This window comes from Pantherophis guttatus, chromosome 4, assembly GCF_059756535.1.
Source record: "Pantherophis guttatus breed Tessera chromosome 4, ASM5975653v1, whole genome shotgun sequence".
NCBI classification, from domain to species: Eukaryota; Metazoa; Chordata; class Lepidosauria; order Squamata; family Colubridae; genus Pantherophis; species Pantherophis guttatus.
The window spans coordinates 65,407,931-65,435,453 of NC_142066.1; the positions used below are offsets into that span (position 1 = coordinate 65,407,931).

Consider the following 27,523-nt stretch of genomic DNA (forward strand, 5'->3'; position numbering starts at 1 on the left):
AGATGTATATAATCTATGTGGAGTTTCATTTATCATTTAAGGACAAGGACAACATTGGCTCTTCTCATAGTGAGGTGTAATAATTAAACAATACTATAGATATCCAAGGTAAAAAAAGTCATGCTTGGGTTAACTCAATGTGCACCTATGTTAAAAATGTTCTCTTCTTGCTTACCATTCCAAGTAGTTTCTTTTGTTGCATATCAATGGGCTTCCTCAAGCATATTATTTTTTTCTTAGCACAGAAAATCTATTAAGGTAAGTGTGCACCACTTTTCTTGGTTTGGGAAGGGGGAACGACACTGGTGGCTAGTTTTATGATCTACATATAAGAAGCAGAGAAAATGCCAATAATCACTAGATCAGTGGACTGAATAGGTACTATTTGCATAACTTTGAAAAGCTTATGGCACCTATTTTAAAGTTTACCCATTTTCTCTTCAAGCAACTGAACATTTCAGCTCCACTAACCTTAGGATAGTTTTGGGGAGGCTGCAGATCACAAATAGGAACTAGGAAATTTACAATAACCTTTGTCTGCTATCTACTCCAACCATAAGAAGTGGAAAAGATGCCTAATGTTTTCAGTGACCGTGCTAGAAATTCTCCATTGGAAATGTTTAATGTTAAATTAGGTGTAATTTAAGGCTCCTAATTCAGTGGATTACTAGTTTATGACGGAGAGCTACTTTTATCCAGATAAATCCCATTTTGTTGAAAAATTTTCATGTTTCTGTCTTTGGCGTCTCTCATTCTTGGGCCTGAGATCCTTGCCCTAAAATTACTGCTAAGCTATGTGATAACCTAATGAAGGGAACATGTACCATCCTGAAGAAGGGCAGCAGTAGAAACAAGGCTGGCCCCGCTTCCTATTGTAAACAGATTAGGCGAAATGCCCTAACATCCCTTTCCTGTTGCAGGTAAATTAACTAGAGAAATTTGCATCCTTAATTATCAATAAGAAGAAAAGGAGTGAAGGAGTTCAAGAAAAGGACGAATGTCTGAAACATTGAATGACGGTATACTTGTCAAATGCCAAGGAAATCTGGAAATCCAGGAAGTTCAAATGAATATAAACTTTTATTGCACGCTCTCTGTAAGAATCTGAACTACTAATGGTCAAAGCAAATTGGCAGTAGAGGAGAGTCCGTGTTACTCAAAGTGGGCTAGACTTAGATCCCTTCTGGGTGTGAAAGGACTCGAGCCTGATGAAGCATTTGGTCCATCCTTTGGGCTCAGCCTTGTCATTTCCTACAGTACAGTATAAATCGTCGGCATAAACCAACTGCCAATCAAACAGGAGGAGGAAGGAGGAAAGACAACATGGCTATTGTTCTGTAAGCACAAGTCTCATGAAGAAAGGATAAAAGTAAAGCATAGTGAGCTCCACTAAGAAAGTTTGTTCCAGTGGTGGGATTCAAATAATTTAACAACCGGTTCTCTGCTGTAATGACCAGCTGGGTGGATATGGCCAGGGTGGGCGTGGGCAGGGGCGGGACAGCACTCAACCTCCTACAGCACTGTCCCAATCAAAACGGGGCACGTGGGTTAATTACAAAATGTGGCCTTTGCTTTGTGACATCCAGAGCCAGCAAGCAAGGAGTGTGAACTGAACAGAAAATACACTTTTGTTTCGTTATGAAGAAATATCCCCAAAGTCAGATGTACATTAAATATAGATTGACTTTAAGCTACACATCTCCCCAGCAAACAGCAAAATTTGAAGCTTCAGGTAAAGAGGATACATTTTAGGATGAGTAACCAGTTTGCATGTTGGAGGTTCCTAAAGGAATGCTGGGAAACTGTATTTTAAAGAACATTTGAAGGAGAAGTGCAGAATAGTCCTTCTCTGCCTGAGGCTGTAGAGACCCGGCACCAATCAGAACACTTTTTGTCTGAAGTAACTGATCAACACTGACAGGGTAAGTCACTAGTATATGAACATAAGAGCAAACCCTTCTAGTACTGATGATGTTACCTAGTTTGGTAATGAAATATCTGCAAGAAAACCATCAACCTCAGAGAGCACCAAGAAACTCACAGTTCAACCCTAAGCTATCGAGAAACACTTTTTGGTTTATAACTACGTTATATGAGATGGCTCCCAGTGGATTTCATTCTAAATTTTGATATGATTTCTGTAAATAAGGAATGTAGAATTCAAAGCTAGGGAATAAGTAAATAAAAAACTTATTTGAAAAAAGAAAAGGCTCAGGAAAGAAAAAGAGTGAAAGTGTAAGAAAGAAAGAGGAAAAGAAGGAAAACTGAAAAAGAATGATTTCCAACTTTCTTTGTTTTTTATATATATATGTAAAAAAATATATAAAACTCTCACTCTAAGATTAACATTTGTCTACATTATTTCCATAATCCGCTATTTCTGTGATGGTGAATCTATGGTACGTGTGAGCCCTCTCTGCGTGCATGTGTCTTCCGCTGACCAGGTGATTTTTGGGATGTGCAGGGGCTGAGGAGCAAGCAGATGTGTACTCTGGCAGTTTTATTTCCAGTAGTACACATGTAGTAGTAGTAGTAGTAGTAGTAGTAGTATTAATTTGAAATAGCAGTCTCAAATTAATAAATGAAAACCAGTACAAAACATATATTGCAGACATCAGATATTAATAAACTCAGAGAAGTAGTGTTTTTTGACAAGGAAGCTAAAATGTAAGGTATACAAGGTGTCTCACCCCATAAAAGAAGGGAGCTACTAAAAATACAGTTGCAAACAATTCCAATGATGGAAAAATGGAAGTTAGCAGAGGGAAATGTGACTGAATCACTGGTGAAATGCATCTGGTTCTATCCAACTTGGATGACCTGGTAGCGCCGGTGGCGGGAGGTTCCGCCCACCCACCCGTATGTTATCCCATCCCATTTTTGATGCTCTGCGTATGCATACTGCCGCAGGCAAGTGAAGCGAGCCCGCTAACATGCACGCTCCCATTTGCGAACAAGTAATGAAGGTTAGTGGATTTTACCCCTGGACCAGATGCCTTATTGATCATTGAATATTAAAGTCACATATATAAATTAGACAGATAGTAAAGTCATCCAGAAAGAATGTACACTAGCATTTATTTATAAAGATAGTGCCATAAAAGTTTGGAATGAACAGAGATTAATAAAGTACCAGAAGAAGAAGAAGACTTTCTAGTATGTTCAAATAAAGAGTATTATTAATTATCATTCTGATTCCTTTTTGATCACATGGCTGAAAATAAAGCTGTTGTTAGGAATCTGGAAGAAATTCAAAACTATGCATGCATTCCTGTCTTGTTTAAAAGTTACAGTACTGAACATAATACTGAAGGTACAACCTGAGATCATCTTCCCTAAAGCCTTGGGTACACAGAGTCCCCCCATCCCCAGGCTAAAGGCTGCTAGTAATTTCTACTCTTAAAGTAACAGAACATAGGGAACAATCATTCTAAATATACTTAAACCAATTTTAATTATATTTCAATTAAGTTACATTAAATGAAATTTAATTTTGGTCCTAATTCATTCTGGCTCTGCCTAATTTTCGGTTTGTGGCTTCAACTCGTCACTCAAAGACAAAGTGGAGTCCTTAGCCTGAAAATGATTGGATCTCCTTTCTGTAATATCACCAAGTAGTCATTTCTATTTTATTTATTTATTTATTTATTTGTTTAAATTTCTATACCGCCCTTCTCCAATGTAGGACTCAGGGCGGTGAACAGCCAAAGTAAAAACAAGACATACATACAAACATACAAAGTCTAAAAACTGTTTAAAATAATTAAATAATTTTGGCCGTGATTAAAACATTCCAATTTAAAATCCATTTAAAATTTGACTCAAGCCAGCCCAGCTAGTTGGAATAAATGGGTTTTCAGGGCCCGACGAAAAATCCGGAGGTCTGTTATTGTACGTAGCTCTGGGGGGAGGTTGTTCCAGAGGGCGGGCGCCGCCACAGAGAAGGCTCTCCCCCTGGGGGTCGCCAGCCGACATTGTCTGGCGGACGGCACCCTGAGGAGGCCCACTCTGTGGGAGCGTACTGGCCGGTGGGAGGCTATTGGTGGCAGAAGGCGGTCTCGTAAGTACCCCGGCCCTAAGCCATGGAGCGCTTTAAAGGTGGTCACCAACACCTTGAAGCGCACCCGGAAGACCACCGGAAGCCAGTGCAGCTCGCGCAGGAGAGGTGTCGCGTGGGAGCGCCTCGTCGCCCCCAAAATCCCCCGCGCGGCCGCATTCTGGACCAGCTGGAGCCTCCGGGTGCACCCCAGGGGGAGCCCCATGTAGAGAGCATTGCAGTAGTTTCTAGTTTCATTTCTAGACACCTGTTCCTATATTTCTCCCCTTTCCTCAAGTAAATCAAAATGTATACGAAGTTAAAGGAAAGAGTATGATTGAATAATTGACTTTTCTGTCCTGTGATAATATATGCCACCTCAAGATAGATAGATGCTCCCTTTGAATATTATGGAGAAGTTTTGTGACTAACGAGAAAGGAAATACTGGTTTGCTTCAGGATTTGACTTATTTGTCTCTTCTCTATTTGCATTACTTACCAGTGGTTGGAGAGAAAGGGAGAAACGCTAATGATGAGAGTATGCAAAGAAGCTGTATTAGAGAAACACGATGTTGTAAAGGAATTATTCCTGGCACCATGGTCTTCATTCTTCTCCTTTTAACTGTGTGACTTGCAAGCAATTCAGAAAAGGTGAAAGAGATGAGAGAAGCATAGGCATGCATACTGATTTGGAATGTAAACTGAGAAAAGTAGGCGGGGCTTGGAATAGAGGGAGGAAAAGAAAAGGATTGTTAGTTTTTAAAATAAAACTGTTGCTGATGAAATGTGGAAGGAAAGAAGGAAGAGGCAGAAAAAGAAGAATCAAGAAATTAGAGTAACCCAAGGTGGGAAAATTTTAACATTATGATAAAAGTCAGCAACAACATAATAGTAATATATATATAGTTTTATTACACACATTTTAAAACATTGGACATGGTGTAACCGTCCTGGTATTCTTTTTGCCATACATACTAAAATGAAAGATAAGTATCATATATATCTTATTACTTATATACAATTAGTCTGTTCAGCATTTACATATCTAAACTCATCCTTCTTCTATCTATATTACTTATACATTTGTTTTATCCATTATCATTCTATTGTAGTTTCATACATAACTTTAATTCTCCATTTTATGAATTCTAGTCAGTTCTTATTTTTCGACCCTCTTTTCTGTTCCAACCATTCATACAATTTGTTCCATATCTCGTGGTATTCTGACTTGCTTTTATTTTTCGATTCCAAGGTTAATCTAGTCATTTCTGCATATGTCAAATTTTTTTTGATCATTTCATCTTCTAGAGGAGTTTCCTTATTTTTCCAATTTTGGGCAAAACTCATTCTTGCTGCTATTATAATAAACTACCCCTTTATTGTATTTCTCATTTATTATTCTGAATAGGAATAGTTCTGGTTTATATTCTGTTTCTTTTCCAATTATTTCCACCAACCATAAATAAATCTTCCACCAATACTCCTGTGCTTTTTTACATAACCAGCACATATGATAGTACATGCCTAATTCATGGTTGCATTCCAACAGTTTGGTGATAAATTTCTAAACATTTTTGCCAATCTCGCTGGTGGAAGGTGCCACCTGTAGAACATCTTATATAAATTTTCTCTGTACAGTATTGCCAATGTTATTTTCCAGTTTTTTCCCCATAGTTCTTGCCATTTTTCCAATTGTATATTATACCCAAAATTTATTGTCCATGCCAACATTGTATAGATAACCAAATCAGAATCTTCATGTAATTCTGCTGTTTAAATTTATTCCATGTCTCCAGTAAAGCCTGTCTTATAAAATGTCTTTGAAAGTATTGATGTGTTACTTGTTTCCCATACCACAAAAATGCGTGCTATCCTAAGGTGACCAGACGTCCCGCTTTTGGCGGGACAGTCCCGCTTTTGAGCAATTTGTCCCGCGTCCCGCGGCGTTTCAAAAAAGTCCCGATTTTTCTTGAGCCCCAGCTGATGGCTAGAAGAAAAAAAAACTGTTTAAACTCTTGCCCGGGGCTTCAAAGGGCCGCCCTACAGGCAATCAGTGTAAAGCAGTTTTTTTCCCCCTAGCTAAGCTTCAGAAACGAAACCGAAACCAGGGTCTTTGGTGCAGCGTGACAAAATGAGGCAGAGAGAGATTTATTTTTATTTTTATTTTTCCTCCCCAAAAAAGGTAGGTGAAAAACTGCAAACAATGGGAAATTTAGGAGGAGAGTTCAAGATTTTAAAACACAAAGGAAAAAAAGCTGTATTTAACTAGGGAATTGTAATAATTGAGATACTATTAATTGTATATTGTGTTGAAAGCAGAAATGGTTAAGTTGTGGTTCGGAGGAATATATGGGAGAAATTATTTGGTTTATTATTATTGGTAAATATAATTAATTGATTTGTAAGAAATTGGATTGCATGGAAATAATTGGAATATTCATGTTCATATTGATTAATATACAAAAAAGATAGTTATATAACCAATTGATTTATATTAAAATGTTGAATTTGTATTAAACAACTGTATTACATAATTACATAATTAAACAATGTGAGGATGGATATAAAAATAGATGACAATGGGAAGGGGTATAATATAGAATAGAAGGGAAAAATTGAATTTGATTAAGATTAGAGATGAGGATGAAGGGTAATATTGGTTTTTTTTAAAAAATAGATGAGGAATAAATATGGCAAAAAGGAAATATAGAAATTGTAAATTTAATTGAAATGACTAAACGCTGTTTAAATTTGTGAACCAGCCAAATATTCTGTTCAAAGAAAATACATTGTATGTTTGTATGTGTGTTTCTAATTATTGCTATTTATTCATATTTGTTCTCTTTTATTCTTTAAAGTTTAACAATTCATTCTTTATCTTAATATCTTTATATTTGCTGGGGTTGGCTTTCTTCCCTTTCATCTTTTTTATTGTACAGCAATCTTTCTCCTCAAACCTACCACCTCTCTCTTTTCTTTCCTTCTTACTTTCTCTTCCCCCCACCCTCTTTTTCTCCTCCCTACTTCCTCTTTCTTTCTCCTTCTCCTCCTCTCTTCCTCCCTCTCTTACCCTCACTCCTACTCTAATTTCCATTCCTTCATCCCTCTCTATTGCTGTAATCCTTTAATGCATATGGACTACTCAGAGGGCTGAAAAAGTTATTTTTGACTGGTCCTCACACTTTTGACCAGTCCTCGAACTTACGACTGTCCTCACATTTTACGTTTTTGCCCTATCTTGTCACCTTGTTGAAGAGAAGCAGTTGTGAAATGAGTGACATGGTTGTTAAGAATGCTGCACGGGCATAAATGTGAGGATGGTCATAAGTGTGAGGACCAGTCAAAAGTGTGAGGACCTGTCAGAAATGACTTTTCAGCCCTCTGAGTAGTCCCTATACACATAGCCATGGCCACCCGGTCACATGACCAGCTAGCCACGCCCACCCAGTCACATGGCCTCCAAGCCACGCCCACACAATAAGCCACGCCCACAATGGTGTCCTTCTTACCGATGTTAAAATCTGTTCACCTTACCCTATAGACATAGCCATGGCCACCCGGTCACATGACCAGCTAGCCACGCCCACCCAGTCACATGACCAGCTAGCCATGCCCACAAAATAAGCCACGCCCACAATGTCCCTCTTTACCAATGTTAAAATCTGGTCACCTTATCCTAGATGTAGGTCATGGCCCTCTAACGTTAACAATCTTGTATTTTTTAAATTTATCCACTCTACTACCCAGGTAAGCGTTGCTGTTTGATAGTATAATTCCCAATCTGCTATGCCAAACCCTCCTCTTTCTTTTATTTCTTGTAAAAATTTAAATTTAATCCTTGTTTTTTCCCCTGCCAAATATATTTCGATGTCATTTTGTTCATTTATATGGACTCCTAAATATATAATTTTCTTCACTATTTGTATATTTGTTCTCTTAGTCAACTCGTCTTTCTGTTTAATCATCATATTTTTGACGATCATTTTAGTTTTATGCTTATTAATTTTCAGTCTGGCTACATCTCCATATTCTACTAATACTTCCATTAGCTTCACACCCGATTGCAGTGGTTCCTCAAGAATAAAGACCAGATCATCTGCAAAGGCTTGCAGTTTATAGATTTCTTTCCTGATTTCCAGGCCTTCAATTTGTGTTTCTTTCTGTACTATCCTCGTTAACACTTCCAAAGATAATATGAACAATAATGGGGATAGCAGGCACCCTTGTCTAGTGCCCTTCTGAATTTTAAAATTTTTGGTCACCTCTCTATTCACTATTGCTTTGGCTTCTTGCTTGGAATATATCGCCGAAAACATGTTTAAAAATTTCTTGCCAAATTCCATATATTAAAATTTTTGGTCACCTCTCTATTCACTATTGCTTTGGCTTCTTGCTTGGAATATATCGCCGAAAACATGTTTAAAAATTTCTTGCCAAATTCCATATATTAAAATATTTAGTATTGACTTCCGGTTTCCTTGTCTTCGGCGACGGCGGCGCTCTTTGAAGCTCCGCCAGCCCCGCCGCCTGTAGAGCCGCTTCGAGACGAAGAAGCGGCTCGAAAACTTCTAAATCCACAGGATTGAAGAAGGAGAGATCGCAGGGCACAGGTTGAGCCCCTGTAACCCCCCAGGGAAGTTTCTGGGGAGAGAACAGGCGTGGCTCCCTCCCAACCTGCTGGAACTCCGGGTGACGTGGGACGATTCTGCTTTTGCAGAACAAGCCGGCTGCAGGAAACTTAAAGCGAAAGAACCAGCTTTAATAAACAGCGAAACTACCTGAATCCTGAAATTTGGAAACGCAAGTATTAGCACTTTGTTGACTTTTCAATCTGAGACAATGCGAATGAGTGAAAGTGCTTTGAAAAAACATGGCGCCTAGACTCAGAGTTAACGAGCCAGCGAGTGTGGATTGGTGAAGTTATTTTGTTTTGCTACAAAGTTTCCAAGTTGCTACTAAGCTGCCTTGCTTGTTATAAGAGAAATAACTGCGAAATTTTTTCCCTTTTCAATATTGGACTTTGCTTTATTTTAACCCTTGTTTGATCAAATCTGGGGGACTTTTTTAGAAGTCTTTGTGCAGGAGGGAAAGGAAAAGGAACTTCCCTCTTTAGAAAAACTAGATCACGAGCCAGGATGGCTTCAAAGAAGCAGGAAGGGAAGGCATTAGGGGGGGGGATCCCCCACACACAAACATCAAACGCAACTTCCCCCTGCTCAACAGCCACAAACTCAGAAAAAAGAATTTGATGTGGGAGATTTAAAAGAATTTATTTCTAAAACTCTGGATGACAAATTTCAAAAATGTCAACAGGAGATAGATGATAAACTTCAAAAATCACATCAGGAATTTATGCAGGAAATTAATGAAGTTAAAGACATGGTGAAACAGAATCAAAATAAGGTGACCAAAAAAATATCAGAAGTGGCGTCTGGCCTGGCAGAATTTATTGGGAAAGTTGATTATAAAATTGAAGAATTCAAATCAGAAGTTAATGTCAAGATGAAAGACAATGATTATAAAATTGATGAAGTTGATAATAAAATGCAGAGAATTGATGATGAGATTGTTATGATACAATTCCGGGCGATGGAATTCGCCATACGGCTTCGGGGAATTCGAGAGGAGGAGAGACAGGATTTGAGACAAGTTTGTTCTGAAGCCTTGGCCAAGATTCTACAAGCTAATCCTGATGTGGTATTTCACAAAATAGATAAAATCTATAGAGTGAACTCTTGGGTGGCCAGGCAAAGACAATTGCCTAGAGATGTGGTCATATACTTTACAGATAGAGGAATTAGAAATGATATCCTGCAAAAATCTTTTCATACTTCTGTACAAGTGGGGGGTTCACGACTTGAAATCTTTAAAGAATTACCTCCTAAAATGCTGAAAGCCAGAAAAGAATTTGGTTTTCTTGTTAAGGAACTGAGAAATTTACAGATACCCTTCCGGTGGGACGCACCAGCTGGGATAATTTTTAGATACAAGGGAGAAGGGTATCGGTTGAATACCGTGGAGAAGGCACAACATTTTTATACTACTATTCTTAAGGAAAGAACACCATCTCCACGTACATCCACAGTTTTGGAGATTAAAGAGAGTGAAGAGAAGCAATTGCAAGAACAGTCTAAGCAGGAATTAGAAGTAGTGCAAGGTGCAGAAGGAGGTTTTCTGAGTGAGCCCTTGTTGGATTCTTCTCCAATTTTGGATTTGATTCAGTTGACAGAAGTTAAAGATCAACGTATAACTAGAGCCCAATCCAAGCTACTTAAACAAAAGCAACAACAACAACAGGAAAGACAAGACAAGAAGGCAGTTAAGAGTACCGTACAAGAGAGTGGAGCTATGGGAGGAGCGAGATCGAAGCTCTCGGATGAACTTCAAATATTTTGCTCTGTGCTCCAGAAAGAGGCTGATGACCTTTAAGTGTCTATCTTGGAATGTCAATGGGTTGAATTCAGCACAGAAAAGGAAGAAATTATTTACATATTTGAAACAATTTAATAATGATATAATATGTTTACAAGAAACGCATATCACAACTCAAGATCAAAAATATTTGATAAATTCAAAACTAGGAGCACATTATATATCTTCAACTTCGCAGAAAAAGAATGGTGTGGTTATTTATGTAAATAAAAAGTTAACAGCGAAAGTTATAGAAGCAGATCAAGATGGTAGGTTTGTAGCAATTGAATTGTTCACAGCAAATGGTCAAATTCTTTTGATTGGAATTTATGCTCCCAACCAACAACAGGATTATTTTTATAAGATGTTACATACTAAAATATTGCAATGGGACTATAGATCTATTTTAATTATGGGAGACTGGAATGGAGTAATTGATTCTAAACTAGATAAAAAGAGCTTGGCAAAGTCTAGAATTAGACTACCACAGACTTTTTTTGATATGAAAGAAGATATGGAATTAAAAGATGTTTGGAGAATACATAATCCAAATGAATTGGACTACACTTTTTTTTCGGATAGACATAGATCTTTTTCTAGGATTGATTTTATCCTGTTGTCAAATGACCTACTTGTTAAGACAAAAAGAACAAAGATTTTTCCAAGAACTCTGACTGACCATAGCCCTGTATGGATAGAAATTGAGATGGATAAGGTTGAGAGACGTTCTTGGAGATTAAATGAGAACTTGTTTAGATATGAAAAAAATACAATAGAACTTAAAAAGCACTTGAAAGAATTTTTTGAAATAAATTTGAATAAAGGTACCCCAATTGAAATTGTTTGGGACGCAAGTAAAGCTTATATGAGAGGGGTACTCATCTACATGAATTCTAAACATAGACTGTTCCGACAAAAGAAAAGATTAGAGTTGGAAACGGAAATAAAGAATAAAGAGCAGTTACTTATTAAAAACCCAACAGATGAAAGAATACGAAGTGCTATAAAACTTTTGAAAGACCAATTTCAAATGCTTATGGCGGAACAAGTTGCAACAAGTTTACAATACGCGAAGCATAATACATTTTGCAACACTAACAAACCGGGCAGATGGTTGGCTTACACATTGAGGAAAAAACAAAGTATACGGACTATTGATAGTATTGATATTGGAGGGAAAGAAATCTTTCAACAAAAACTAATTAAAGAAGCTTTTGTGGATTATTATACTAAACTATATGCCAAAGAAGAGGTGCAGAATGGATTTATAGAAAAATATTTAAAGGATAAGAGAGTTACAAAAATTACTGATCAACAAAAGGAAAGAATGAATTATCCTATAACAGAGGAGGAGATAACAGCAGCAATTAAACAGCTAAAAACAGCCAAAGCTCCTGGCACGGATGGTTTGACCGCAGTGTATTACAAAACTTTACAAGCTGAAATGGTGGGACAACTTAGAGATTTATTTTGCAATATTCAACAAGGGGGTAAAATACCCCCATCTTGGACAACTGCTTATATATCTTTGATACCAAAAGAACAAGTTGGTCCTAAAAAACCAGAGAACTACAGACCAATATCTCTTTTGAACACAGACTATAAAATTTATGTGAAGGTATTAGCCAACAGGTTGATGCCAGTAATCCAAAAGGTGATTCATGCGGACCAAGCGGGATTTATTGAGGGCAGATATATGAAGGACAATGTAAGGCAAGTAATAGACTTATTGGAATATTTTGACAAGAACAAACAGATTTCTGCAGTGCTGGTTTTTTTGGATGCGGAGAAGGCCTTTGATAGAGTGGATTGGAATTTTCTACTAAAGACTTTAAAAAAGATGGGCTTTGGGGACCAATTTATACAGGCGATCTCAGCAATTTATCAAGAGCAAAAAGCACAGATTATTATTAATGGAAGTTTGACGACAGAGTTTAAAATTGAAAAAGGAACAAGACAGGGATGTCCGTTGTCCCCACTTTTATTTATTTTAACATTGGAAGTCTTGCTAAATACAATACGGGACTCAAAAATTTTGAAAGGCATAATGATAAGGCAAGAGGATTATAGAATAAAGGCATTTGCAGATGATCTGGTGGTTACCCTATCACAACCAATGGAATCAACAATCCTGATGAACGACATTATACAAGACTATGGTAGAGTTTCAGGTTTTAGAGTGAATTCAAAAAAGACTAAAATGATAGTCAAAAATATGACACAAGATCGTAAACATGAGCTTGAAAGGAGGGCAGGTTTTGAAATTGTACCTAAGGTAAAATATCTTGGAGTTCAGGTTGCAGAATCAAACATGAAATTGTTTCAAAATAACTATGAGGTGTTGTGGCGAGAGGTTCAGAAAGACATGGAGACTTGGAAAAAGCTGCAACTGTCTTTACTTGGAAGAATAGCAGCAGTTAAGATGAACATTTTGCCAAGATTTCTGTTTTTGTTTCAAATGATTCCGGTGCTTAAAAGTGATAAACAACTGAAAGTTTGGCAAACTGGGCTTAATAAGTTTGTCTGGAACGAGAAAAAGCCGAGAGTGAAATTGAAAATTATGCAAGATGTTCCAGAAAGAGGAGGCCTTAAACTTCCAAACCTACAGTTATATTATGATGCAGCAGCTTTAACTTTAACAAGTGATTGGTTTGGAAGTAAAAAGGCTGGAATATTGAATGCAGAAAGTTTTGATCTTGAATTTGGATGGCATGCTTACCTATTTTATGATGACAAAGTTGATAAAGTATTTAAAAGTCATATACTTAGAGACTCTTTGATGAGAGTTTGGAAGAAGCACCGATTCAAATGGGATTATAAAATACCGCTATGGCTGGATCTTGGTCATACCTTGTGGAATACAAATATAATGTCACTCGGGGGGTTTTTATACAAAGAGGTTCTTTTTACAGATGCGGGCAGATGGCAGCTGAAGACATTGCAGACACTGTTGGACGAAGGGATTAATTTAACCTGGTTACAATATAATCAATTACAATTGAGATGGAAAGAGGACCAAAAAACTGGTATTATGTTGTATGAGGAAGAATTGGTTAGACATATAAGAGAGAAAGGTCCAATGCATATTAAAAGGCTTTATAATGTTTTGCTAGAAAGGGATTCAGAAACGGAATTAGTTAAAGATTGTATGATTAAGTGGGCACAAAATTTTGAAGAACCAGTGATGTTGGAAACATGGGAAAAAATTTGGGTTCAGAATGTTAAATTTACACAGTCGCAGAATTTGAGGGAAAATTTTTATAAAATGTTTTATAGATGGCATTTAGATCCTAAAAAGTTGTCATGTATGTACCCTAATGTTCAGCCAAAATGTTGGAGATGCGAATGTTTGGATGCTACGTATTATCATGTTTGGTGGACCTGTAGGAAAGTTAAGGCTTTTTGGATAAAAATATGGTGGGTCATGCAGAATGTTTTGAAGAAAAAAATTCAATTTTCTCCACAATTGTTTTTATTGGGTATAGTTAAGGGTTTTACACGGGGTGAAATAAAATTAATATTGTATATGATAACAGCAGCAAGATTGTTGATAGGTAAATATTGGAAGAATGAAGCTTTGCCTACTATCGAGGAATGGACTTTGAAGATGGCCAGTTTTGCAGAGATGGCGAAGATTTCAGCTTATCTAAAAGATTGTTCACAAGAGACTTATGAATGGGAATGGAAAAGGTGGATAGAATATGTTCAGAACAAATACCAAACTAGAAAGTACCAAATAGCTTTTATTTGAAAACAATGTATTAGAAATATTTTAATGTAAAGAGATAAAGAGGGAAAATTATATAGGGGGAGGGATGGGTTCAGGTATATATATCAGTATTATTAGTTATGAGTACATAATAGGGAAGTCTGGGGGGGAGGGTTAGGGAGGGTTAGGGAGGACGGGAAGTTTGGGGAGGGAGGTGGGGGGGTGAAAAAAGGGGTGAAAATGTAATTGTAAAACTTTTGCAATAAAAAAAAATATTTAGTATTATTCTTATATTATTTTTAATTTGTCTTTTTCGTAAAAAGCCATTCTGGTCGATGTGAATAAACTAATTTAGGAACTTTTTTAGACGATCAGCTATTATTGATGTGAATATCTTGTAATCTGTGTTTAGAAGAGATATGAGCCTATAATTTTTATTTAAAAAAAAAATTTAATTAAGTATTTTATTAGTTTTAAAAGTAAAACAATGGACATTGCTCAACATCTTTGGCTTCTAACATTTACGTCAAAATTAAGTTAATAAGTAATCTATTCCTTGCTCTATATACAAATTTACATATCTCCTACGTCATTATATATCAAGTATACAGTATTTTACTTCCTAACCAACTATGTAATAAACCAATATTACATTCACAAGTTCAATATACATTGATATATTAATATACATTGATATATACAGTTCCAGACATTCGTTATCCCTTGTTTTTGGTATTCTTCCTCTTATCTAACCAATTATAAAATTTATTCCAGACTTCATAGTATTTTGATTCACTTTTGTCTTTGAGTTCTAAAGTAAGTCTGTCCATCTCTGCACAGCTGTAAATTTTGTGTTTTGCTTCTTCTGAGGGTATTTCTTTACACTTCTATTTTTGAGCAAATGCTAGTCTTGCCAAGAGTAAATATATATGATATTAAATAGGTTACATTTTTGTCATATTTGCCGTCTGTCATTCCCAGTAAGAAAAATTCCGGCTTAACGTCTATTTTAAATATTAACATCTCTTCTAACCAGCTCCTTATTTGCTGCCAGAATCTTTTGGCTTTTGAGCAGTGGTGGGATTCAATTTTTTTAACAACCGGTTCTGTGGGCGTGGCTTAGTTGGGGGTGTGGCTTGGTGGTCATGTGACTGAGTGGGCATGGCTAGCTGGTCATGTGACTGACTGGGCGTGGCTAGCTGGTCATGTGGCCGAGGGGGATGGCTATCTGCATAGGGACCACACAGGGCTGAAAAAAGTCATTTCTGACTGGTCCTCGCACTTTTGACCGATCCTCGCACTTATGACCATCCTCACATTTATGCCCGTTGCGGCATTCTTAACAACCGTGTCACTCATTTCACAACTGCTTCTCTTCACCATGGTGACAAGATAGGGCAAAAATGTAAAATGTGAGGACAGTCGTAAGTTCGAGGACTGGTCAAAAGTGCGAGGACCAGTCAGAAATAACTTTTTCAGCCCTCTGAGTAGTCCATATGCATAAAAGGATACAGCAATAGAGAGGGATGAAGGAAGGGAAGGGAAATTAGAGTAGGAGTGAGGGTAAGAGAGGGAGGAAGAGAGGAGGAGAAGGGGAAAGGAAGAGGAAGTAGGGAGGAGAAGAAGAGGGGGAGGAAGAGAAAGTAAGAAGGAAAGAAAAGAGAGAGGTGGTAGGTTTGAGGAGAAAGATTGCTGTACAATAAAAAAGATGAAAGGGAAGAAAGCCAACTCCAAACAAATATAAAGATATTAAGATAAAGAATGAATTGTTAAACTTTAAAAAATAAAAGAGAACAAATATGAATAAATAACAATAATTAGAAACACACATACAAACATACAATGTATTTTCTTTGAACAGAGTATTTGGCCTGTTTACAAATTTAAACAATGTTTAGTCATTTCAATTAAATTTACAATTTCTATATTTCCTTTTTGCCATATTTATTCTTCATCTATTTTTGTAAAAAAACAATATTACCCTTCATCCTCATCTCTAATCTTAATCAAATTCAATTTTTCCCTTCTATTCTATATTATACCCCTTCCCATTGTCATATATTTTTATATCCATCCTCACATTGGTTAATTATGTAATATTACAGTTGTTTAATATAAATTCAACATTTTAATATAAATCAATTAGTTATATAACTACCTTTTTGTATATTAATCAATATGAACATGAATATTCCAATTATTTCCATGTAATCCAATTTCTTACAAATCAATTAATTATATTTACCAATAATAATAAACCAAATAATTTCCCCCATATATTCCTCCAAACCACAACTTAACCATTTCTGCTTTCAACACAATATATAATTAATAGTATCTCAATTATTACAATTCCCTAGTTAAATAGAGCTTTTTTTCTTTTGTGTTTTAAAATCTTGAACTCTCCTCTTTTTTCCTAAATTTCCCTTTGTTTGCACCTACCTTTTTTGGTGAGGAAAAAGAAAAGAAATCTGCCTGCCTAATTTTCCAACGTTGCAGCAACAGCAAAGCCAACAGCCTGCTTTACTTTCAGTTTCGTTTTTCAGCATAGTTAGGGGGAAAAAAATCTGCTCCAGCAAGTAGCAGAGCCCTGAGCAAAACAGCTGAGAGCAACTCAGCTGAGAGTCGGGAACCGATCTAATCAAGGGCTAATTAGCCTATGCTGAAGCTCCGCAGGCCAATAAAATTACAAAAAAACACTGAACCGTTTGTTAAATTGCTGGCTTGCCCGCCCCTGGCCCACCACTATTTATTGGCAATAAATAGTGGTGCGGAGGGGCGGAGCAAGGGGCGGGGCGAGCCAGCAATTTAACAAACGGTTCGGCCGAACCCCCTAGAACCGGCAGAATCCCACCACTGCTTTTGAGCACTCCCACCACATATAGTAATATGACCCTAGTTCCACCTCACATTTCCAACAAATTGGGGAGTATTTTTTACTAATTCTTGCCAATCTTGTGGGTGCCAATCTTGTACAAGTGCCACCTGTAAAACATTTTATACAGGTTTTCTTTATAAGAAGCCGCCAGTGTGATTTGATATTTTTTTCCCATAGATTTTGCCAATTGTCCAAATCAATACTGTACCCAAAACAAGTACTCCAGATTATCATCCTCTCCTTAACTTGTTCTTTGAGCATATCTTGTTCTAATAAATAGTGGTACAGGTTTTTTATGGCCTTTCCTCTGTGCTTAGTAAAATTTTATCCAGTTCTGATGATTCTAATTTTATATCCCACTCTTTTATATCCTTCGTAAATTTGGATTGTATTTGTGGGTATATCCACCATTCTAATTCAATTCCTTCTTCCTTTAATTTATTCCTTGATTTTAATTCCCCTTTCATGTTTAATAATTCTTTATATGTAATAGCCCCTCCCGTTTTGAGAAGATTAGGAAGTGTGAGCATTTCTACTGTCGATATCCAATTGGAGATGTCTATATAGTTACTTCTTTTGGTCTTGATCCAAATATCTAAAAGTGCCCTCCTAATATAATGCCTTTGGAAGTACTGGTGAACCTTATACTTCTCTTCCCAGATGATAGCATGCCACCCTATTTGAAGTTCATGTCCTTCTAGTGTCAACAGTCTTCTATTTTTGAGGTGTAGCCAATCACTTATCCAAACTAGGGCTGCAGCTTGCCGATATTTTTCCCAATTTGGAAGACCAAATCCTCCTCTTTCTTTTGCATCTTGTAATAATTTTAATTTAATTCTTAGCTTTTTGCCCTGCCATATAAATTTTGCTATGATTCTATTCAAATTTGTAAAGAAATTTTTTTTAAGCTGGATTGGTATACATTGAAATAAATATAAAATTTTGGGTAGCACGTTCATCTTAATTGTAGCAACCCTCCCCATAAAGAAGAGTTGCAATCTTGCCCATCTTTCTAAATCAATTTTAATTTGCTCAATTAGTCTATCGTAATTTTCCTCTTTAAGTGTTACCATCTTGATATCAATTGAACCCCTAGATATCTAATTTTTAAAACTATCTGAATATCTCTATCTCTTTTTTGCTTCTCTGTCATGTTTTTTACTAACATTTTCGTTTTGTCCTTATTTATCTTTAAGCCGGCTACCTCCACATATTCCTCCAGTACTTCCATTAGCCATATGCTTGATTGCATTTGCTTTTCAATAATAAAGATGAGATCGTCTGCGAACGTTTGCAATTTAAAAATTTCATTTCTGATCTTCAAACCTTTAATTTGGATATCTTCTCGAATTACTGTATTCAATGCTTCTAATGATAAAATAAACAGTAGGGGTGATAGTGAACAACCCTCTCTCATATCTTTCTGGATTTGGAAGTTCTTTGTTGTTTCCCCCTTAATTACCACTTTTGCTTCTTGTTCCAAGTAAATTGCTCCTTATAAATTTCCCCGCAAATTCCATATACTTTAGTTGATTTAAAATGAATTCCCATCTAACATTATCAAATGCTTTCTGTGCATCAGCAAATATTAATAATTTGCTTGTCTGTGGGAGAAGTTTCTCAATCTACGGCCCCTGGGGGGTTCCGCCGTGAGAGGGCGGGCCGGAGGTCGCCCCCATTGGAGGAGATAATTAGGACCCTCCTGCTGTTGTGGGAGGACAGTAGAGATACCAACAGCACATCGATGAACAAATGGCTGTGTTACATCTTTTGTGAAGTCCCCTGTCTGAGCTCCGGGCCGCCATCGCTGCATTTTGGAGATGTATACGACTGCAGATCTTCTTGCGCTGCGAGATTCCCCCTTCTCACAGATGTGGCCCTCCTCACTATCGAGGGCCCACCTCAAGGATGGGTTTGGGGACCCAGAGAGGTGGCATGTGAAAACTAGGGGATCGAGGGGTTTTTTATCGAAATTTTTAGTCAAATTTTTAAGGGGTCCCAGGGAGGGGGAGGGTCAGATTGGAATTCAGGCTGTGGGTATGGGGAATAACCCACAAGGGGGAGGGTCGGGTCTGGCAGTGAAGCACGGCGTGGGGGGTGGGGGACCCGGGGTCGAGGAGGGGGTTAGAGCTTGTCCAGATGATTTGTTGAACATCAGTACTGTAGGCGGGAGGGGTAGATATGGCGGGAGCAGGGGGTCATATCGTGTTAGGGGAGTGCGCACTCGCTGTCTACGAGCGGTGGCGTGCTCCGGCCCCCAAGGCTCTACTCGCTCCTCAGGTTGCATAGACCCTCAGGACCCAGGCCTTCGGCTGATGCTGTGCAATGCCAGGTCCGTAGTAAATAAAGCCCCCCTCATTTGTGATCTTGTTCAGGAGGGGGGTGCAGACCTGGCAGGTGTTACGGAGACCGGGTTGGGCCAGGAGGGGGGGTTCCCCTCGTTGAAATGTGCCTGCCATGTTTCCAAGCATTCCATCAGCCGAGGTCACAGGGGAGGGGTGGGGGGGGGGTAGCGGTTATCATTAAAGAAGGTCTGAGACCGAGGGAGGCCACTGTTCCTTAGACGGCCGGCTGTGAATCCCTTTTTGTGAAATGGGATCATGGGGTTCAGAGGGGTTTGCTGCCACATGGCAACAGCCCTGCCCGAGCTACTCAACATCATCGCCGCGGTGGCGGTTGATACCCCTAAGCTTATGGTCATGGGTGATTTCAACCTGCCGTCTGTGGGTGAGACGTCTGAGATCGCTCGGGAGTTCATGGCTTCCATGACAGCTATGGACCTGACCCAGTTAATTCATGGCCCTACCGACACAGGGGGAAACACGCTGGATCTGGTTTTTGTCTCTGGACAGTGGTTGAGGGATCTTGAGATAGGGGATATACTTACTGAACCCTTGTCATCGTCAGATCACTCTCTCCTTCGTCTCGACTTTCGAACCGCTGCACCCCACCGCAGGGAGCCGGAGCCGGTAAGATGGTACCGCCCCAGGCACCTGATGGAACCTGACAGATTCCAGACGGAGCTTGGGCCATTTCCTGAAGTCCTGGCACACGCCTTGACTGGAGACCTGGTGGCCGCCTGGGATAGAGCGGCTGCTGGAGCTCTGGATCGGGTCGTGCCTTTGCAGCCTCTGACCCGGCGCCAATCTCAATTGGCTCCTTGGTTTACCGAGGAGCTGAGGGAGTTGAAGCGCCGGAAAAGATGCCTAGAGAGTAGTTGGAGGGCCAGTCTTTCTGAATCTGACTGGACACTAGTAAGATCCCACATTAGGAATTACCTAGTGGTGATAAAAGCAGCGAAATGTAGCTATTTTGCTGCTCTTATTGCGTCATCAGATAACCGCCCGGCCGCCCTCTTTAGAGTGACCCACTCCCTGCTCCATCAGAAAGCGCGGGAGGACTCCTTGGAGGGTAGAGCCGAGGATTTTGTTCAGTATCTGTATGACAAAATCACTCAGATTTGGGAAGATCTGGACTCCGACTGGGTAGTCTCAGGGGGAGAGACAGGGGCAAGTCTTGAGAATGTTATCTGGGATGAGTTTGATCCTGTGACCCCTGAGGGACAGGATTCTGGGTAAATTGAATGTGACCACTTGTTTATTGGACCCGTGTCCTTCCTGGTTAGTACTGGCTTCCCGAGAAGTGACACGAGGCTGGCTCCAGGGGATTATAAATGCTTCGCTGGGTGCGGGTGACTTCCCCGCCGCCTTGAAAGAGGCGGTGGTGAGGCCTCTCCTCAAGAAGCCTTCCCTGGACCCGGCAATGTTGGTAAATTATCGAAAAAGTTTTCAAATACAAATTTCCCCCCCCCTTTTTTTTCCCTCCCCCTCCCCCTCCCTAACCCCCCCTCCCCACCCATCCCCCCCTGTGACTTCTTCATAACAAAAAAAACCCTAATTCATAACAGATTACTTACTCCCTCCTCTAAATATTGACCTTTACTTACTAAAAATATTATTAATATTATAACATCCCCCTTTATCCATACATTTCTGAAAAGAGAAAAGAAAGGAAAAAAAAAAAGACATTATACTATAACATTATAGAATAACTTCTCCACTTAACTATACGATAAGTCCTACTTTAACATTTAATCTTCTATATATATTACTATAACATTTCAAAGCGGCCTTCCCCATAAAATCTAGTTTAACATTTATTCCACTCTATCCATTTCCTCCACTCCCCTAAATATATCACTTAAAAATCCCTTTTTTTAGACTAATCAATCTACTAACTAGCTTATTCACCCACTATCATGCAAAATTACCATACACAACATTTCTTAATATCTTTGATTCACTGCCCACACTACTTAAAAATATATGTCTATATTTTCCATTATATCTAAATAAAAAAAAAAGAAAAGACAATGACTTTAAATTTATAATCCATATAGTATCTTCTTTGAGGTCTTTCCACTGGATTGGTACAACATCCATAATCGGGTAACATAGCTTGCTGGTGCAACAGTTTATTCAGGATCTTCAATCATATCTGCCCCCATCAGTAGTAAATATCTTCTTATATGTATAAAAGTAAAAAACAACCACCTGAGTGACATTATAATTATATTCCATATAGTAATAATTATGGGTTTCATCAGGATTATTAATTCCCATCATCGTAGTGGGTAACAACCCGATCTTCTGCATGCCCCAGCATAATTCTCTTGCCTTGTGATTCAAGATAATATAATATGTTTATCAACACAAAAAGAAATTCCAAAGTGGATAATTCAAATCCATCAGGTTAAGGCTCGTTTCACATCCCCAGATTACGGCCATGCAGAGATCTGCCACAATCCTCAGGATGATATTAACCAATACGTCGCCTCTTTCATGTTTACACATAATCATTCATATTTTAAAGTCACTGGCTTCACTGTTGCCTGATTTAGAAATTTCTATTTTTATGCCACCTATTTCTTTTTTTTTTCTTTTCTTTTTGTGGGTTTGGTTTCCATCCTGGTTTCCTTTCTACAAATTGTGTATCATCTGGTCGGTTTTTATTCTGCTTTGTAGATTGGTCTTGCTGGTTTTGTTTTTGTATCTCATGTTTCTTTTTTATCCCTTGTATATCCCCTAATTGGTTTCCATACTTATCCTTGCCTTGATAAGTCATCACATTAAGGTTAGATGCCACTTCTCTCAAATTTGTAGATAGTCCAGCTGGGGTATCCAATAAATCCAAAGGCAATTCATCTGGTACAGTCTCTGTAATTCGATATTTTACCTTTATTTCCGGCTCCTTCTGCTTATCCTGTATTATACCTGAAGATGTTAAGTTCATTTTCAACCTATTTTGATAAAATTCTTCCGCTCTTTCAACAGTATTTAGCTGATATCTTTCTCCTTGGTATCTAAATATAATACCAACTGGGGCGTCCCACCTGAATGGAATATTTCTCTTTTTTAACTCAATTACCAGAAAACCAAATTTCTTCCTTTCCATCAATATCTTAGGTGGGAGTTCCTTGTAAATCCAAATCTTTCTTCCATACAATTGCAAATTAGAATTGAAGGAATTTTGCACGATATTATTCCTAATTTCTTTGTCTGTAAAATAAATCACCACATCTCTAGGCAATTGCCTTTGCTTGGCAATCCAGGAGTTAATTCGATAAACTCTGTCAATCCTACAAAACACTTCGTCAGGTTGAACCTTTAGAATCCCAGCTAGAAATTCAGAAGATATTTTCCTTAAATCCTCTCTATTATTTTCCTGCAAACCTCTTAATCTTATCGCATATTCTGTGAAATTATATTGTACCATTAAAATCTCTTTTTCAATCTTCTGTTGCAGATTTTCTGCATTACCATACTTTTGATCAGCATCCATTTTAGGTTTTTCTTCTAAGCTATTATCCTGAGTGTTTGTCAAATCATTTTCAATTTTTTGAATTCTATTGTCCAATTTATCTTGAATTTCTTCCATTTTAGACTCTAGTACATTAGTATTTGTGTCCAACTGTATCATAAATTCTGTAAAACCATTAGCCACTTTTGAGAGTTTTTTCTCCAAAAAATCAAACTTAGATTTCACCAATTCTTTAATTTCCTGCTTAAATTTTTTAAGTTGCTGGTTCACAATCTCCTCCCTTCTTTCAATCTCCTCTATAAAAAATTCTATTATATTAAAATCAGGTTTCTGAGACTGAAGAGTTAAGACTTGTTCCTTTAAGTTGTTGGTGGGGGAATCCCCCCCCTTCTTGTTTATCTGACTTTATGAGTCTCAGTGCCATGTTTCCGCCCAGGCAGGCTTTGTTAAAAAAAAAAGCAAGAAAGACTTCTTTCCAATCAACAACAATATCAGGTCTCCAAGGGAAAAAAAAGGAGAAAAAGACACAGGAGCGAAGTTTTGTCTACAAATGTAGCCAGTGGTATTTATTCCACTACATTGTAGTAATAAAAAACGGAAGGACTTTCCCTTTCAGCCTCTCCTCCAGCCAACGCCATTTTAAAAGGCTTTTTTCCCTCTTTCTTTTCCTCCTCTCTCTTAAGTAATTTTTTTTTTAAAAAATCAGTAAAATACTTGCGGTTCAGTATTACAGGTCCAGCTCACATTTTCTTTGAGTAGTCTGTTAAATTTGCAGGCTTGCTTTTGACGCCTGGCTCTGCATCAGCAGAGGTCTCCCAGAGCCCGGAGCGGCGGCTGGGGATGCGGGGCATCTCATCCGCTCCGTCCCAAAAGTAAAGAAAAAACTTTTGGGACTCCGCAGAGAGTTCTACCCACCCCTGCCGGCTCTATCTCCGTTTCCTCATGGAAACGGAGTTTTTTCGAGCCGCCATTCCGTTGTGAAGGCGGCTCTGACAGGCAATGGAAGCTGACGATCCCAAAGGAACGTCTGGCAGCGACAAACAGCAAACCGGAAGTCAATGTTGGTAAATTATCATCCGGTCTCCAACCTTTGCTTCGTGGCGAAGGTTGTTGAGAGTGTGGTCACGCAACAGCTCCCCCAGCATCTGGATGAAACGACGTATCTAGATCCGTTCCAGTCGGGCTTCAGGCCCGGGTGCAGCACGGAAATGGCATTGGTCACGTTAGTAGATGATCTCTGGAGGGCTCGGGACAGGGGATGCTCCTGTCCTGGTCCTGTTAGATCTCTCAGCGGCTTTTGATACCATCGACCATGGTATCATGCTGCACTGGCTGGAAGAGTTAGGGGTGGGAGGCACTGTCTTGCGGTGGTTCTCCTCCTTTCTCTCTGACTGGTTGCAGTCTGTGTTGACAGGGGGGCAGAGGTCAACCCCGAGGTCCCTCATATGTGGGGTGCCGCAAGGGTCGGTCCTCTCGCCCCTCCTGTTCAACATTTATGTGAAGCCGCTGGGCGAGATCATCCGTGGTTTTGGGGTGAAGTACCACCAGTACGCTGACGATACTCAGCTTTACATCTCCACCCCAGACCACCCCAACGATGCTCTTGAAGTGATGTCCCGGTGCCTGGAGGCCGTGCGGATCTGGATGGGGAAGAATAGGCTCAGGCTCAACCCATCCAAGACCGAGTGGCTGTGGTTTCCGACGTCCCGATATAGTCAGTTGGTGCCATCACTGACTATTGGGGGCAAATTATTGGCCCCCACGGAGAGGGTGCGCAACTTGGGCGTCCTCCGGGATTCATGGCTGTCTTTAGAAGAGCACTTGATGGCCGTGACCGGGAGGATTTTTCATCAGGTTCGCCTGATTCGCCAGTTGCGTCCCTTTCTGGATCGGGACTCCTTACGCACGGTCACTCATGCCCTTGTCACCTCCCGCCTGGACTATTGCAACGCTCTCTACATGGGGCTCCCCTTGAGGAGCACCCGGAGGCTCCAACTGGCGCAGAGTGCGGCCGCGTGGGTGGTAATGGGAGCGACATGGCATTCCCATGTAACACCTCTCCTGCGCGAGCTGCACTGGCTCCCGGTGGTCTTCCGGATGCGCTTCAAGGTTTTGGTTACCACCTTTAAAGCGCTCCATGGCTTAGGACCTGGGTACTTGCAGGACCGCCTACTACCACCAATAGCCTCCCACCGGCCGGTACGCTCCCATAGAGAGGGGCTCCTCCGGGTGCCGTCGGCCAAACAATGCCGACTGGCGGCCCCCAGGGGGAGAGCCTTCTCTGTGGGGGCACCTACTATCTGGAACGAGCTCCCCCCAGAGATACGGAGGATCCCGGATCTGCGCACCTTCCGCCGCGCTTTAAAGACCTTATTATTTCACCAGGCGGGCCTGGCCTAATTTTCTCCCTCTTTTATAAAAGATTTTTAATTTTTAAATATCTTTTAGTACTTTATCTTTTAGTACTTTATTCAATTTTAAAATTGGTTTTAAATAGTTTGGGGTTTTAAATTTGTCGGGGCCAAAATTATTTAATTTGATTTTATTCTACTTTTAAATTTTGTATGCGTGTGTTTTATTGTTTGGCTGTGCACCGCCCTGAGTCCTTCAGGAGTAGGGTGGTATAGAAATCAAATCAAATAAATAAATAAATAAATAAATATCATCTGTTTTTCATTGTGAAGCTCATAGTATCCATAATATATAATATAATCCTAATATTATTTCTTATATCGTCTGGGCAGAAAGCCCTTTTGATCAGAATGGATAAAATTTTCTAAGAAGTTTTTTAATCTTTCGGCCATAATTGTCATGAAAATTTTGTAGACCGAATTCAATAAAGATATTGGTCTATAATTTTTTACATATGTCAGGTCAGAGTTTTCTTTCGGGATCAGAGTAATTGTTGCTTCTTTCCATGTGGTTGGAATTTTTGCCTCGTTTAAAACATCATTATAGACGTCTAACAAAATAGGGCTTAATATTTCCTGATGATTTTTGTATATCTCTGACGGTAATCCATCAGGACCTGGGGCTTTATTTAACTTTTACTTCTTGATTGCTTCTAATATTTCTAATGATGTTACCTCTTTATTTAATATCTCCTTACTTTCTTCCGGGACTTTGGGCAATCCCTTTTTTTGAAAATATTGCCAAATCTTATCTTCCCCTATCTCTTCTTTGTCTTCATATAATTTTTAAAAAAACTCATAAACTACTGTTTTCTTCTCTTCGTTTTGGTACATTAATTGTCCCTCATCATTGTGTAGATTGCTAAGCCATCTTGTATCCTTCTGTTTCTGCAATCTATATGCTAGCCACCGTCCTGGCTTACTCGCATTCTCAAAAATTGTTTGTTTGATTCCTTTTATTTGCTGGGTCAACCCCTCCTTCTCAATAATATTTAGTTTATGTTTAATTTCTCGTAATTGCCATTTTAGCTCTTGTTTTTGTGGCTCTTTCTGCAATCTCTTCTCAACTCTACTTAATTCTCTTTCTAGACTTTTTTGTCTTTGTTTCTTTTGTTTATTTTCCTTGGCCATATACTCTATCGCAATTCCTCTCATAAAGGCTTTTGCAGTATCCCAAAGATTTTGGTTGTTTGTATCCTCTTTTTTGTTGTCTTGGAAGAATAAGCCCATTGTTCATCCATTCTCAATTTGAACTCATTTTGATTTAAGATTGCCTTTTTCAACGTTCATCTTTTCATCTTCTTTTGCCCTCTTCATTTAATTCCAATAGGATTATGATCAGCCCATGAATTTGTGTTGATTTTAATTTCCTCGATTTCTGAATCAAGTTCTAATAATACCCATGCCATGTCACTCCTGGACCATATATTATGTCTTCCTGAGTAGAAAGTGTATTGTTTCCCTTTCCCATTCCTTTCTCTCCAACTATCTTTGATACCTAGCTCCTCAACCATTTGAAAAAATGTGATGGGCAATATCCTCCTAGTGCTTTTCCTCTCTTTGTCATTCTTATAATCTAGATTTCTATCTACAATTGCGTTGAGATCTCTGATTATATAAATGTTATCATATTCTAATTCTTCAATCATATTATGTATGATATGATTTTATGATTTTAGGTATGATTTTATAGAATGTCATTTGGGCCTCATTCGGCGCATATATTCCCACCAAAATTATTTTCTTATTTAATATTATCTCTATTATTAATATTCTGCCCTCCTCATCTTTACATATCTGTTTTGCTGAGATTCCTTCTTTGATATATATCACAATTCCTCTTTTTTTCTTGTTAAGATAGAGCTATAAACATATTCCCCAGTTTAGGACATTTTAATACCTGTTGATGTGACTCCTTTATATGTGTTTCCTGCAACACTATTATATCTAAACACATCTTACTCGATTTGTTAAAGTAATTTTTCCTCTTAATAGGAGAACTTAAGCCATTAACATTTACTGATAAAAGCATTATTTCTCCTTGTACATCTCTACTTCTGTCTGGATCTTGGAAGGATATGATGATGAAAGAAAACACAAAGAATACAAAGACAAACAGGGGCGAACGAACCTATAATTTTTAATTAGTGTCCTATCTGAATTCTCCTTTGGTATTAGCGCAATATTTGCCTCTACCCACGATGACGGTATCTTCGCTTCTCCTAACACTGTGTTCCAGATGTTTCTTGCCACCCGGC

General features: G+C 38.7%; 1 protein-coding gene across 1 annotated transcript in view; it reads left to right on the plus strand.

The window, feature by feature from the left end:
• The first annotated feature begins 4,748 nt into the window (after nucleotides 1-4,748).
• GLIPR2 (GLI pathogenesis related 2) overlaps nucleotides 4,749-27,523 on the plus strand; it is a 76,905-nt gene continuing 54,130 nt past the window's right edge. Inside the window, exon 1 of the mRNA XM_087894039.1 lies at nucleotides 4,749-4,881. The gene's annotated coding sequence lies outside the window, so the exon portion shown is untranslated. The remainder of the gene's footprint in view (nucleotides 4,882-27,523) is intronic.